Here is a 15898-nt window from a genome sequence, read left to right as displayed (position 1 = left end):
TCCCTTGTACCCAGTGATTTTATTATGGATCCAAAACTTCTAAATGTGGTGTGTGTTGTGTGTGTTTCAGAGTGAGTACAGGATCATGGTGGAGATTCTGAATGAGAATGATAACACTCCTGAGTTTGTGGAGAGCACCATTCAGCCTCGCAGCATCAGTGAGGTAAGTAAACTACACATGTAACCACACACACACACACACACACACACACACACACACACACACACACACACACACACACACACACACACACACACACCACACACACACACACACACACACTGAAACAGACTATTGCGTGCTGTCTAGCTGGCTGAGGTGAATACAGTGGTGTTTACAGTCCAGGCCACAGATGCAGATGACGACGCCATTATGTACTCCATCGACCAGACCTCGTACAGTATTAATAAATATATTGATAATACACCAGGTCTCCTTACTGCATCAATAATGTTGTGTATTTAAATGAGTGTGTACAGTATTTGTGGGTGGTCTCTGTTCCAGCCTGATGCTGCCTACTTCAGAGTGGATCTCCCTAACAGTGGAGAGGTGATATTGGCCAAGCCTCTAGACTACGAGACCAAACACAACTGGAGATCACCATATCCGCTTTGGTATACTAAAACGACCTACTGCTACAGAAAGAGTTTGGCTGCGCCTACAATCTGCGTGATATATTTTGTGAATAATGCACACCATCAGATTGCATGACTGGAACTGTTCCTAACCACCAAGTCTGTTTCAGTCTGATACGGTCTGTGTGTGTATGTGTGTATTTATGTATGTGTAGGAGATGAACACTGCAGAGAAGTTCAACACCAGTGCCATCCTGACCGTAAATATCTTGGACAGAGACGACCAGTACCACAATTCCTGCCGTGCACGCCCCTCTCCAACGACCATTCAAATCGTGTCTGCACCAATCCCATTACATGGTTAACATCACAGAAGGCGAACAGGTTAGTGACCAGTGTTAGGGTGGTAGGTGTCGGTGGTAGTGTGTCGTGTTGACGGTTAGGGACTGATGTATTGAGTTAATGTTGTCTCTGTTATAGGACTTCTTGACGTCTCTCTCCGGGCCAATCAATGCTGTGGATGGAGACAGAGGCTCAGCACACCTCTCAGCTACAGCATCCTGTCAGGTAACACACACACACGTCGTTTAGCTTTACAATGAAATGCAGAATAATATTAGGAGCTGATAACATAGATAGCTACATGTTATCAGGGGCTGATAGCGGGCATTTCGTGATGGATGAGCTGACAGGGGAGGTGCGTCTGACAAGAGGAGTAGGAACAGACTACAGACACCCACACTACACCTCCAAGTCATGGTGAGACACACACACACTTATGCAGACTTACACTCAGTGGGCAGTTTATAAGGTACACCACCCCGCTCACAAAAATGGTTTGCAGATAGTGAGTCACGTGGCTATGGCTTGCTATATAAAGCAGGCAGACAGGCATCGAGGTATTCAGTTACTGTTTGATTAAACATTAGAATGGGCAAAACGAGTGACCTAAGCGACTTTGAGTGTGGTGTGATCATCGGTGCCAGGCGTCCCGATATCAGTATCTCAGAAACGGCCGGCCTCCTGGGCTTTTCACGCATGACAGTGTCTAGGGTTTACCAAGAATTGTGCGGCAAACAAAAAACATCCAGTATCCAGTTAGGGGTAGTCCTGTGGGCGCAAACAGCTCGTTAATGAGAGGTCGAAAGAGAATGGCAAGAAGCATTTAAGCTAACAAGTGGGCAACAAACAGGCAAATAACAGCGCAGAAAAACAGAACGGCATCTTGGAACGCACAACTCATTGGTCCTTGTCACGGATGGGCTATTGCAGCTGCCGACCATACCGGAAGAAGCGCTCCAGTAGGCACGCAATTACCAACACTGGACAATTGAGGAGTGGAAAAACATTGCCTGGTCCGACGAATCCAGATTCCTGTTGCGTCATGCTTATGGCAGAGTCCATGGCCCAATCCTGCCTGGTGTCAACGGACAGGCTGGTGGCGGTGGTGTAATGGTGTGGGAATGTTTTCCTGGCACACGTTAGGTCCCTTGATTCCAATTGAGCAACGTTTCCATGCCCTGAAGAATTCAGGATGTTCTGGAGGTAAAAGGGGTCCGACCCGGTACTTGATGGGTTTACCTAATAAACTGTCCCCTGTGTTATAAACGAGTATGAAGACTGAACAAAACCATTGATAATGGAAAATGTCTCCCCCTCCTCAGGCGTACCAGAGGAATGATCCTAGGAAGTACTCAGTTGCCACGGTGGTGGTCCGTGCTGTGGCTGTCAACCGCTTTCCTCCCCAGTTCAGTTGGGCTGAATACCGTGGCTTTGTCATCGAGGGCGACAGCCCTGCCTCACTGGTCAACACTTATGGCAACACTGTGCTGCTGATACAGACACAGGACAGGGACTTCTCTGATGTATGCACACACGCACACACACACGCACATACAGTACACACAGCTAGACATGCATAGTGTAATATTCTGTAACTTCAACTCTCTTCTCTCAATCGGTAGGATCAATCCCAATATGCACTACTCCCTGAGGTCCTCGGCCAATTACACACAGTTCCACATCACAAGGAGGGGCTTCTGATTGCCAGGACCAATCAGCTACGGCCATCACAGAACACACCTCGTTTGAAGTGGCTTTATTTGACAGAAGAGTAGTACCAGAGAACAACCTAATTACTCTCTATTGAGGATGGACAAGCTGCATTGGTGAAGCTGATGTTGATGACGATGATATCCTGCAGGTAGTGGCTGTGGATTTGGAGTCAGGTGAAATGGACACGGCTCTCATAAAGGTGGAGGTGCTGTTTGAAAGGACAAACAGGTAACACACACACATAATTGGAATCTGTGTGGTCATACTTGCTCTGCAGTTCATCATCAGTGTCTGTATGTACATTGAGTGTACAAAACATGACCTAGACTGACCAGGTGTATCCAGGTGAAGGCAATGACCTGTTATTGAGTGTCACTTGTTAAATCCACTTCAATCAGTGTAGATGAAGAGGACCTCTACAGGATCGGTGGGTCCCTGCGGGATGGTTGACGTAGGCTAATACAATTAGCATGAGGTTGTACGAAACAAGAACATTTCCCAGGACATAGACATATCTGATATTGGCAGAAAACTTAAATTCTTGTTAACTTAAATTATTGTTCTAACTTCACTGTCCAATTTACAGTAGCTATTACAATGAAATAATACCATGCTATTGTTTGAGTAGAGTGCAAAGCAGATCTCTTCTCAAAGTAATGTGCGGGACAAATATATTTCCAGAAATTAATAGTCTCTACCTGCACAATGTCCTCCTCATAGCAGGTCAACGCTGCCATCAGGACCGGGCCCTGCACCTGAAACACACACACACACAAATACACACACACGCACACGCACACACACTTCATATCTGCACAGCAAGTTGGCAATTATTGTCATGAATCTTGACCTGGAGGGAGCTCTGCAGAGAGGTCACTAGCAGCCACAAAGTCATAAAATCTTCAGGGCAAGATTAATGCGGGGGTTTACAGGCGCCCAAGTCGTAGAGGGCCCCAGAGTCAAAAAAAAGAAAATAAATGGTTTATCCAACCATAGGAGCCCGCTCTCAATGTTCAAAATACACCAGTCAGCATAATTTTGCCACAGAGGATCAATAGTTTCTAAAAAAAAGAACTGTGGATTAAGTTTTATCATGAATTATCATGGATTAAGTTTTATCATCATCCTTGACATAGATTCTACAAGTGGACCTAAACCATGCAAGGAAAATGCACCGCACACCATAACGTAATCTTCGTATTCTTCATTTACTCAAGTGCTTCCTTTATTTTGTCAGTTACCAGTATGCCTACAGTCGGGAAGGCCGCAATTTGGGCAGCATGCACGCCAGATATACAGTTTGTTGCATTGTGGTCAAATAGACATATCATCCATAGAAGGGTTTTTGGCCCTATTACCCTGGCAATATGACTGTTACACTCGTAGGTACACTCATGGGTACACTAACAATGGCTGTCAGTCCTGATTTGAATGGAAACTACCACCTATGATTTCTTAATCTGGTCCTGCTCATTTTAACTCTAACCTTAACCACACTGCTAATCCTAATGCTTAACCCTAACCTTAAATTAAGACCAAAAAGCTACTTTTTGTTTTCATAAATGTTAACAATTTAGCCAATTTTGACTTTGAAGCTGGTCCATCTTGCAGAAATCGCTCAGTTCTACCTCCAGTGCAGGATTCATGATAATAAAGGTCAACCTGAATATGCATATGACTCTGCTGTGTGTTGTTGTTTGAGTCATGTACCAAACCAAGACCAAATCCTGTCATCATTGTGACAAAGTTGCAATAACATTTTTAAGATTACCTCCCGGTCCAGAACTCTGTCCAATGGGGCCTTGAGTCTGATGCTCCGCCCTTCCAGGAAGAACCAATCAGCATCCTCCCCAGTTAGGCTCCAGACAACATCATTGGCTGTCAGCTCTGTGTTAAGCTCAATGATAAGTTCTCCCATCATGCTGTTCTCTCTAACCGTGGAAAACACATCCTGGCCCTCCAGACATGGGTTCCCTGCCAATCAGACAAGTCTATGATTAGCACAGTAGCCAATCAGACAAAGTGCTGAGCCTTTGAGATATAAGCCACGCAGGAAGCACAATTTCTGCTGAAAACACCTTGTAGGTAGATATTTAAAGGTTATTTCAGCTAATGGATTTAATCAATAAATACATGAATTCTGGCAAAGCAATAACAGAACAGCCTACAAGAAGGTGTGCCAACCCTGCTAAAAAAAAAACAGTACAGACCAGCATAAATTTCAAGCTGGTCCATGCTGGTCAAGCTGGTCTGACCAGCAGATGTGTAGTGGAGGGTATACGCAGGTATTCGCCGTATACCCACCTTTTTTTGTGGGTGTTGCGGATACTCACAATGCTCATCAAAGTAGTGTGGTGTAGTGGAGGTATCAATTAATAAGGCTGATGGAACAGATCTGTAACGGCTGTTCTCCTCCTCGTCTGAGGAGGAGCATGGATCGAACCAAAACGCAGCGTGTTGTGAAGACATGATGATTTTATTTAGACAAGACGAACACGAAGTACACTTGATAAATTTACAAAAACAATAAACGACGTAGACCGACCTGAACATGAGAACTTACATAAAACGAAGAACGCACGAACAGGAACAGACTAGACAAAACGAAACAGTCCCGTGTGGTACATAAACTGACACGGAAGACAATCACCCACAAACAAACAGTGTGAACAGCCTACCTTAATATGGTTCTCAATCAGAGGAAACGTCAAACACCTGCCCCTGATTGAGAACCATATAAGGCTAATTAACAATGAAACTAAACATAGAAACAAACAACATAGACTGCCCACCCAGCTCACGTCCTGACCAACTAAACACAGCTAAACAAAGGAAAATAAGGTCAGGAACGTGACAAGATCAGAATGTTTAGCTTAAAATGTTGATAAACTATAATTTCTTCACATTTTAAGCGCAGCAATATGTACACAGCGGTAGGCATACTCGCAAATGTTCCAAAATGCAATTGGCTGCAAAACACTGTTCTAAAATGCGCACAGCGCATGCAAGAGGTTTCATGTACAGAGATAAAAATATCCTTAGAAATGTTGAAAGAGGGGAGATGCAACAACTATCATTGGTTGCTAATATGACTAGGATAATGCCTTTGGCTGCTAGACAATGAAAGAAAGTTGATTTGAAAACCAATAGTCATACACACACATATGTACAGTGCCTTCGGAAAGTATTCAGACCCCTTGACCTTTTCCACATTTACAGCCATTACATCCGTATTCTAAAATTGATTCACTTGTTTTTTTCCCTAAAAAAACGACACACAATACCCCATTAAGACAAAGCAAAAACAAATTTTAGCAAATTTATATTCATTTATGAAGTAATAAATGCTGAAATATCACAGCTATTTTCAAGTCTCTACAGAGATGTTCGATCGGGTTCAAGTCCGGGCTCTGGCTGGGCCACTCAAGGAAATTCAGAGACTTGTCCCCAAGCGTTGTCTTGGCAGTGTGCTTAGGGTCGTTGTCCTGTTGGAAGGTGAACCTTCTCCCCAGTCTGAGGTCTTGAGCACGCTGGAGCAGGTTTTCATCAAGGATCTCTCTGTACTTTGCTCCGTTCATCTTACCCTTGATCCTGACTAGTCTCCCAGTCCTTACCGCCGAAAAACATCTCCACAACATGATGCTGCAACCACCATGCTTCACCGTAGGGATGGTGCCAGGTTTCCTCCAGACATGATGCTTGGCATTCAGGCCAAAGAGTTCAATCTTGGTTTCATCAGACCAGAGAATCTTGCTTCTCATGGTCTGAGATTCGTTTAAGTGCCTTTAGACTGAAGAGTGGCTTCCATCTGGCCACTCTACCATAAAGGCCTGATTGTTGGAGTGCTGCAGAGATGGTTGTCCTTCTGAAAGGTTCTCCCATCTCCACAGAGGAACTCTGGAGCTCTGTCAGAGTGACCATCGGGTTCTTGGTCACTTCCCTGACCAAGGCCCTTCTACCCCGATTGCTCAGTTTGGCCGAGCGGCCAGCTCTTGGAAGAGTCTTTGTGGTTCCAAACTACTTCCATTTAGAAATGATGGAGGCCACTGTGTTCATGTTTTAGTACCCTTCCCCAGATCTGTGCCTCGACACAATCCTGTCTCAGAGTTTTACAGACAATTCCTTTGACGTCATGGCTTGGTTTTTGCTCTGACATGCACTGTCAACTGTGGGAACTTATATAGAGAGGCGTGTGCCTTTCCAAATCATGTCCAATCAATTTAAATTTACCACAGGTGGACTCCAATCAAGTTGAAGAAATATCTCAAGGATGATCAATGGAAACAGGATGCACATGAGCTCAATTCCGACTCTCATAGCAAAGTATCTGAATTCCTATGTAAATCATTTCAGTTTTTTATTTTTAATAAATGTGCAACAAAAAAATGTAACCTGTTTTTGCTTTGTCCTTATGGCGTATTGGGTGTAGATTGACAAGGGAAAAAATGACTCATTTCCTTGGGCGCGTGTGCGCGTGTGTGTGTTTTCAGTTTTTTTTTCAGCAGGGAAGGAAGAAGCTTAGGGAAACGTGGTGATGGGTGTAAATTGCGATAAACATATACTAGTACACTACAATTACTTACAATTTTCTCGTCTCACAGTTTGGTCACCACTCCCGGCCTCCCAAGGCAAGCCATCTTCTACAATTGTATAGGGATGCCCTGCACGAACAAAAACAGCTAACTTTTACACACAGCTTCATTGGATACCCCATCTAAATTAAATGAAAGTGCTTACAAATTCGTAACATATTGCACGAATTGAAATGTGTAACATATCATACGAAATGGATGGTGTTGTACAAAATTGTGCACAATATTCGGGACCCGTTTTGGCTTGTGGGTGCTACTTTCAGTACTAATAGCTAAAAAGTATGTACAAAACCTCTGGAACGCATCTTTAATTACGATGTGGAACACTGACAGTCCAACAGGGTCTCGTTCAATAGTTCTACTTGTTCACAAACACACACACACCATTCAACAGAAAACTGTCCTCCCTCCCTACTTGTTTTTTTTTCTTCTTCTATGAGACAGTCAGGGTAAGATAATAATACGGTTGTGGTGATGGGTCTTACCTGTGGCTCTGAGTGGACTGAGGAGGAGTAGTGGGAACCAGAGCAGGACCCTCCACCTGCACAGACAAGGCCTCTGTGGTTGCATCATTACAGCCTCAATCCAACACCAGGTCTCAATCACAGCCCCTAGCCCTGGATCTAGAACCTTCCTTAGCACAGCTCCATGCTCCGGGCCCAGTCCCAGCCTCTCATACCACAACCCCTGGCCTGGAACAGAGGAAGATAAGTGGGGTAACATAAGAGTCATTTTGTTGTTAAACAACAAATCGTTTTGCCACTGATCAATGCTAGGCTATCTGTGGCTAGCTAGCCGTATTAACATGTCTGTCACTGAGCAATGCTAAGCTAACTACGACTAGATAGCTGTCTTTATTGTCATTGTTGTAACTTAAGTGAGTGATGCTAGGCTAACTATGGCAAGCTATATGTCTGTATTTACATAAGCAAGCTGTCATTGAGCGGTGCTAGGAAGGCTACAACTAACTGACACAGTGGCCATTGAGCAAAGCTAAGCTAACTATGGCTAGCCAGCTGTCTGTATTGACAAGGCTGCCACTGAAAAATGCTTGGTTAACTATGGCTAGCTTGCTGTCTGTTTTATCATGGTGGTCACTTTGACTAAACGATGCTAGGCTAACTACCTAGCTTTCTGTATTGACATTGCTTGATTGACTGTGGGCTTGTTCCCTCTATATCCCTCACCTTTTCACATTACACTTTATTCAGTGGCTAATGTTAGAATTGGGCACATTGGAATTCCTGGTCCTGCTTTTAACTGATCAAGTTAAGGTCTTTACTGAACCTGTAATTAATGTTTAGTTGGATGGAGATAATCTCTAAGGGTCAGGACTTTAACACACTTATACACACTTGCATGCACACACATACAACACAGACACAAGTAAGTGGGATTTTCTTCAGCTTTCCCTGTCTGACAAACCACCTCACCTCTAACCCCCCCTTTCACCCCACCTCACCCCTGCTCTCCCCCACCTCAGCCCTCCCTGAACCCCTCCCCTGCTTGACTCTGAGACCGACAACCACCCTTCACCCTTCCTATAACCCTCCCTCTCTCCACTGACACAGCAGTACCTTCTAGATGTGAATGGGCTATTGCCAGGTAAGTGATTGAGAGTCACGTAAGGTGACAAATCAGGTCAGGATAAACAACATTGTCAGATCTGTAGAGTATTTAAAGACACATATCCATTCCTGGAGTCTAAATAATGAATCCTGTCTCTTGGCTGTGCTGCCAACAAACCTCCTTCCATGGGGCCTAGTTCTGGTTCCTGTCAGGGTTGGGGATCACTCCATTCCATCTCAATTCCAACAAATAAAGCATCCATGAGTAAATTTGAAATCACGCTGAAATGACAGTCCCATTCCATTTAATTCAGATCATTCATCTCTCCTAATAAGGGCCCATTCTCTAGTCTACTCGCCCTCTGAGAACCTAGAAACACAACCAGTAATACACTAACAATGTACCAGCAATACCATCCCGTTACCCAACTACACACACACACACACACACACACACACACACACACACACNNNCACACACACACACACACACACACACACACAATGCATAGTCACTTTACCCCTACCTACATGTACAAATTACCTCGACTAACCTGTACCGGTACCCTCTGTATATAGCCTCGTTATTGTTATCTAATTTTATTGTGTTACTTTTTATTTCCATTTTTTACTTTATTTTATTTAGTAAATATTTTATTAACCTTATTTCTTATAACTGCATTGTTGGTTAAGGGCTTGTAAGTAACCATTTCACGGMAAGGTCTACACATGTTGAATTCGGTGCATGTGACAAAACAAATTTGATTTGATTTTGATGAACTCAAAAATATTACCCTGCACACACACGCACGCACGCACGCACACACACACACACACACACACACATCATTTTCCTTGCTTTACTATCCTTGTGGGGACTTTTGGGGTTTTCCGGTACCCACAAGGATAATAATACAAGCCCCTCCCCCCACACACACATACAGACACACCACCTTTACTTGTGCTGACTGACCTTTCGGTGTTAGATCATCTGTGGGTTATGTTCTTAATGCCTAGAGAATACAACATATCTGCTGGACGGACTGTAGGAACACATATACATACACAGCCTTCCAAGCTGACCCAGGGAGCGTGTCCTCACAGCAATAAGCACACACTAAGAAACATAAGCACAGATACACAAGCAGACACCACCAAACGTACAGAAAGAAACACGGACGCAAACACACACAGCACTTGAACTCTCTCACACACACCAGACAGCAGCTTAAAAGGTATTTCCTGAGGATAACTGTCGGCTCAGGGGGAGGGATTTACCTGGTGACAGTCCGATAACCAAACAGGGTACTTCGAGAGCACTAGAAAGATCATACTAGAACAGCATGGAGGTTAAAGACAGGAGTCAAATCTCACCTGACTGCCCCATTTGCCTTCCTGCACACACACCTCTGGGATCCCTGGTGGTTGAATATAGTTTCCATCAGGCATTACAGGTCCGGGTTGTGGTGTGGATATAAAGATGTGGCTGATTAAGCCTATCGATGATCTAGTTACAGTGGAGGCAAGGGACACACGTCTTATTAGGGTGTTGTTTGAGCCAGTGTGCGAGTGCGTCAGATGTTCAAGCTTTAGAGAGAACATGCTCTTCACTAATCAGGCTTGACAAGGGATTACCAATCAAACATAGGCTTTTAACCATGACACCCCCGCCCACTTCTCTACACACACACACACACACACACACACACACACACACACACACGTGATACAACACAACACACACACACACACACACACACACACACACACACACAGCACCCAGAGAGAGAGAGGCAGAGAGTAAAGACTCTTTCTATTTCTCTCTCTCTCAATTCAAATTCAATGGGCTTTATTGGCATGTGAAACATACTGTATGTTTACATTGCCAAAGCAAGTTAAATAGATAATAAACAAAGTGAAATAAACAATAAAAAATTAACAGTAAACAAGTTTCAAAGGGATAGAGACATTTCAAATGTCATATTAAGGCTATGCACAGTGTTGTAACGATGTGCAAATAGTTAAAGTACAAAAGGGAAAATAAATAAACATGCACATCGGTTGTATTTACAATGGTGTTTGTTTTTCACTGGTTGCCCTTTTCTTGTGTCAACAGGCCACAKATCTTGCTTCTGTGATGGCACACTGATATTTCATCTAATAGATATGGGAGTTTATCAAAATTGGATTTGGTTTTGAATTGTTTGTGGGTCTGTGTAATCTGAGAGAAATATGTGTCCCTAGTATCGTCATACATTTGGCAGGAGGTTAGGAAGTGCAGCTCAGTTTCCACCTTATTTTGTGGGCAGACCCACACCAGAGCTGAAGACCGGCTTAAAACTAGTTGGCTCATGGAGGTCTTGTCTAGGATGTGGTTGTGGCTGCCTAGGTTAGTTAGGTAGACCCACAGCTTTCAGATAGATCAGATGCTGGTCCCTGGAGGGGTACAACTGATAACAGGACCTTTGTGTCTGCACAGCTAAATCAATGGTGTACATTTKACTTTAAAGGTGTAAAATGAACACTAATTTCAGTGAAGATATGAGTCCCACTGTACTGGGGTTAAAATAAAAAATTTGGAAATGTTAAAGATTGAACTCTGTTGCAGTGTGTAGGAGTAAGTGCTTAGACATATAGAGACAGATATGACACTATTGAGCAAAGACAGGTGTACATTAGACTACAAGAGGAGAAGGCAACACGTGAGTGCATTTGCCATTCTGGTAAAAACAGGAAACTAAGACATAACAGACATAATGGCCAAAGCCATTAAAAAGCATAAAGGCTTAGGGTAAAAAGGAAGAGGCGACACTTAAAGTGCATTGTCTATTGTAGAGGACAGGAAACTAAAGCAAGGCCATGAGTGCATAGGATAGCTGGACATACCAAGGTCAGAGGGACACACAAAGGAGGGTGCCAGCCAAATGACCAACAGATGGACTATAGGCATAATACATACATCATTCTTAGGACACGAAAGGGTCCTGCCACCATTGTAATCTAATCAAGAGCGGATACAGGCGTTATTGGGCATGAACAAGCAGGAAGTCTGAACTGAAAGATAATGGTGGCAGATGACCTAAGGGAAGGGATATGCTGTATGTGTATAAAGACAGAGCCAGTGCTCTGTGAAAGTGTGTGTGGTCCACGGACCATCCCGGCTTCTGATATTTTGTATTAAAAGCCTATATTGAATTCACAAGTTCTTGTAAGTGTTATATTTTGAAACGATTATCCACGACAAGTGTTGCCCATTTATCTCTTAAATGTAAGCATCTGCCTCTGGCGCTAAAGGTTGCACGTTCAAATCTACTGATAGAAAGTTATTTTTTCTTCTTTTTTTCTGAGCCTATCCCAAACCTTAACCCTTACCTTAACCATTCATTTCTTAACTTAACACTAACCTTAAAAATTCAGAGTTAATGCCTAAACTTATCCTTAAACAGTTTGAAATTTGACATTTGAGAAACATGGATGAACAACTAATTCTGATGTCAGACTGTGATATCTTGTTGGTTGAGGTGTCATTTGATGTTTCTATCGCTCATATAGGCTTAAAAGGTGTCATGTGATATTTTTCTCTTCACTATGGCTGCGGTTCAAACTCATAAAAGACACACCCTCGTCCACTTACCCTCGCCTTATGCCCTTGGGGGAATCCCCTTCACCATCTTGGAGTGCGGTCCAAATGATTAGCCAAGCAAGGGAAATTTGCAACATAAGCTCCTCAGCCCTCGTTTTTTAGTCGAGTTTGCGAGTGCACAATTATGTTCACGCCGGGGCCTGAAACTCCCCATAATTCAATTTGCGACAATTGTACATCTGCTAAGAAAAGACAGCCCAAAATTAGAACCCCAAAGTCAATATGGAGTCAACATACAAGGGGGGTGTCAATGTAAATAGTCCAGGTGGCCATTTGATTAATTGTTCAGCAGTTATGGCTTGGGAGTAGAAGCTGTTAAGGAGCCTTCTAGTCCACTTGCCGTGCAGTAGCATAGAGAACAGTATGACTTAGATGACTGGAGTCTTTAACAATTTTGGGGGCTTTCCTCTGACACTGCCTAGTATATAGGTCCTGGATGGCAGGAAGCTTGGCCCCAGTGATGTACTGGGCCATATGCAGTACCCTCTGTAGCACCTTACGTTCAGATGCCAAGCTGTTGCCATACCAGGCAGTGATGCAACCGGTCAGGATGCTCTCGATGGTGCAGCTGTAGAACTTTTTGAGGATCTGGGGACCCATGCCAAATCTTTTCAGTCTCCTTAGGAGAAAAGGTGTTGCCATGCCCTCTTCATGACTGTCTTGGTGTGATTGGACCATGATAATTCATTGGTGATGTGGACACCAAGGAACTTGAAACTCTTGACCCGCTCCACTGCAGCCCCGTCGATGTTAACGGGGGCCTGTTCAGACCGCCTTTTCCTGTAGTCCACGATCAGCTCCTTTGTCTTGCTCACATTGAGGGAGAGGTTGCTGTCCTGGCACGACACTGCCAGTTCTCTGACCTCCACCCTATAGGCTGTCTCGTCATTGTCGATAATCAGGCCTACCACTGTTGTGTCATCAGCAAACTTAATGATGGTGTTAGAGTCATGTTTGGACACACAGTCGTGGGTGAACAAGGAGTACAGTAGCGGACTAAGCACGCACCCCTGAGGGACCCCAGTGTTGAGGATCAGTGTGGCAGACATGTTGTTGCCTACCCTTACCACCTGGGGGCGGCCCGTCAGGAAGTCCAGGATCCAGTTGCAGAGGGAGGTGTTTAGTCCCAGGGTCCTTAGCTTAGTGATGAACTTTGTGGGCACTACGGTGTTGAACACTGAGCTGTAGTCAATGAACAGCATTCTCACATAGGGGTTCCTTTTGTCCAGGTGGGAAAGGGCAGTGTGGAGTGCAATTGAGATTGCGTCATCTGTGGATCTGTGTGAGCGGTATGCAAATTGGAGTGGGTCTAGGGTATCCAGGATGATGGTGTTGATGTGAGCCATGACCAGCCTTTCAAAGCACTTCATGGCAGTGTGGAGTGCGATTGAGATTGCATCATCTGTGGATCTGTGTGAGCGGTATGCGAATTGGAGTGGGTCTAGGGTATCCAGGATGATGCTGTTGATGTCAGCCATGACCAGCCTTTCAAAGAACTTCATGGCTACCGTGAGTGCTACGGGGCGGTAATAATTTTGCCAGGTTATCTTCGCTTCCTTGGGCACAGGGACTGTGGTGGTCTGCTTGAAACATTTAGCTATTACAGACTCGGTCATGGAGAGGTTGAAAATGTCAGTGAAGACACTTGCCAGTTGGTCCGCGCATGCTTTGAGTACACGTCCTGGTAATCCGTCTGGCCCATGCCTTTGTGAATGTTGACCTGTTTAAAAGTCTTGCTCACATCGGCTAACGAGAGCGTTATCACYCAGTCGTCTGGAACAGCTGGTGTTCTCATGCATGCTTCAGTGTTGCTTGCCTCGAAGCGAGCTTAAAAGGCGTTTTGCTCATCTGGTAGGCTCACGTCACTGGGCAGCTCGTGGCTGGGTTAACCTTTGTAGTCCGGAATAGTTTTCAAGCCCTGCCACATCCAACGAGCATCAGAGCCAGTGTAGTAGGATTCTTTCTTAAAGCGTCTGGATTAGTGTCCCACTCCTTGAAATTGGCAGCTCTAGCATTTAGCTCGATGTGGATATCATAAGGTACTCTACCGGAGTGTGTGTGTGTGTCAGGGAGGGTCGACTGACACGCCTCAGAATGCCCCTGACCTCACTGCACCACACCACTCCCAGGGACCTGTTGCTGAAACAACTGTAACAGTACACACACACACGCCACACACACGCACTCAGGAATACACACACATATATACAGCATACAATTCTCAGCAGATCCTCTCAAACTCTGTCAGGTTGGATAGGGAGCGTTGCTGCATAGTTATTTTCAGGTCTCTCCAGAGATGTTCAAGTCCGGGCTCTGGGCCACTCAACGACATTCAGAGACTTGTCCTGAAGCCACTCATGCGTTGTCTTGGCTGTGTGCTTAGGTTCTTTATCCTATTAGAAGGTAAACCTTCGCCCCAGTCTGAGGTCCTGAGCGCTCGGGAGCAGGTTTTCATCAAYGATCTCTCTGTACTTTGCTCTGTTCATCTTTGCCTCGATCCTGACTAGAGAATCTTGTTTCTCATGGTCTGAGAATAAGGACCGATGCTGGAGATGAGAAGCAGGTACAGGGAGTTAAACATTTAATGAGGAACAGACAGGTAGCAGGACAGGAACAGCGTCAGCACACTGGTAAACAAGGACATATGACAATCAATGCAGAAGCAGAGAACAGAGCGGGGAACAAGACAGATATAGGGGAGGTAATGACAGAGGAGATTGAGTCCAGGTGAGTCCAATGATCTCAGACGCACGTGACGAGGGGAAGGCAGGAGTGTGCGTAATAATGGCGGCAGGAGTGCTTAATGCTGGGGAGCCTAGCGCCTTCGAGTGCCAGGGAGGGGGAGCGAGAACAGGTGTGACACAGAGTCTTTAGGAGCCCTTTGGCATACTCCAAGCGGATGTGCCTTTTACAAAGGAGTGGCTTCCGTCTGGCCACTCTATCATAAAGGCCTGATTGGTGGAGTGCTGCAGAGATGATTGTCCTTAAGGAAGGTTGTCCCATCTCCACAGAGGAACTCTAGAGCTCTGTCAGAGTGACCATCGGGTTCTTGGTCACTTCCCTGACCGAGGCCCTTCTCCCCCGATTGCTCAGTTTGGCAGGGCGGCCAGCACTAGGAAGAGTCTTTGTGGTTCCAAACTTCTTCCATTTAAGAATGATGGAAGACACTGTGTTCTTGGGGACTGTCAATGCTGCATAAATGTTTCAGTACCCTTCCCCAGATCTGTGCCTCAACACAATCCTGTATCGGAGTTCTACAGACAATTCCTTCGACCTCATGGTTGTTTTTTTCTCTGACATGCACTGTCAACTGTGGGAACTTATATAGACAGGTGTGTGCCTTTCCAAAATCATGTCCAATCAATTGAATTTACCATTGGTGAACTCCAATCAAGTTGTAGAAACAACTCAAGTATGATCAATGGAAACAGGATGCACAAGAGCTCATTTTCGACTCTCATAGC

At 44.7% G+C, this 15898-nt stretch overlaps 1 pseudogene; it reads right to left on the bottom strand.

Annotated features, from left to right (window-relative positions):
* Nucleotides 1-7902, bottom strand: part of LOC111952120 (cadherin-related family member 5-like) — a 17833-nt pseudogene extending 9931 nt beyond the window's left edge.
* Nucleotides 7903-15898: the final 7996 nt, after the last annotated feature.

The sequence above is a fragment of the Salvelinus sp. IW2-2015 genome, linkage group LG26 (genome assembly GCF_002910315.2).
Source record: "Salvelinus sp. IW2-2015 linkage group LG26, ASM291031v2, whole genome shotgun sequence".
In the NCBI taxonomy this organism is placed as follows: Eukaryota; Metazoa; Chordata; class Actinopteri; order Salmoniformes; family Salmonidae; genus Salvelinus; species Salvelinus sp. IW2-2015.
The sequence above is the reverse complement of the archived record's forward strand: the minus strand, read 5'-3'. Positions and strand labels throughout refer to the sequence as shown.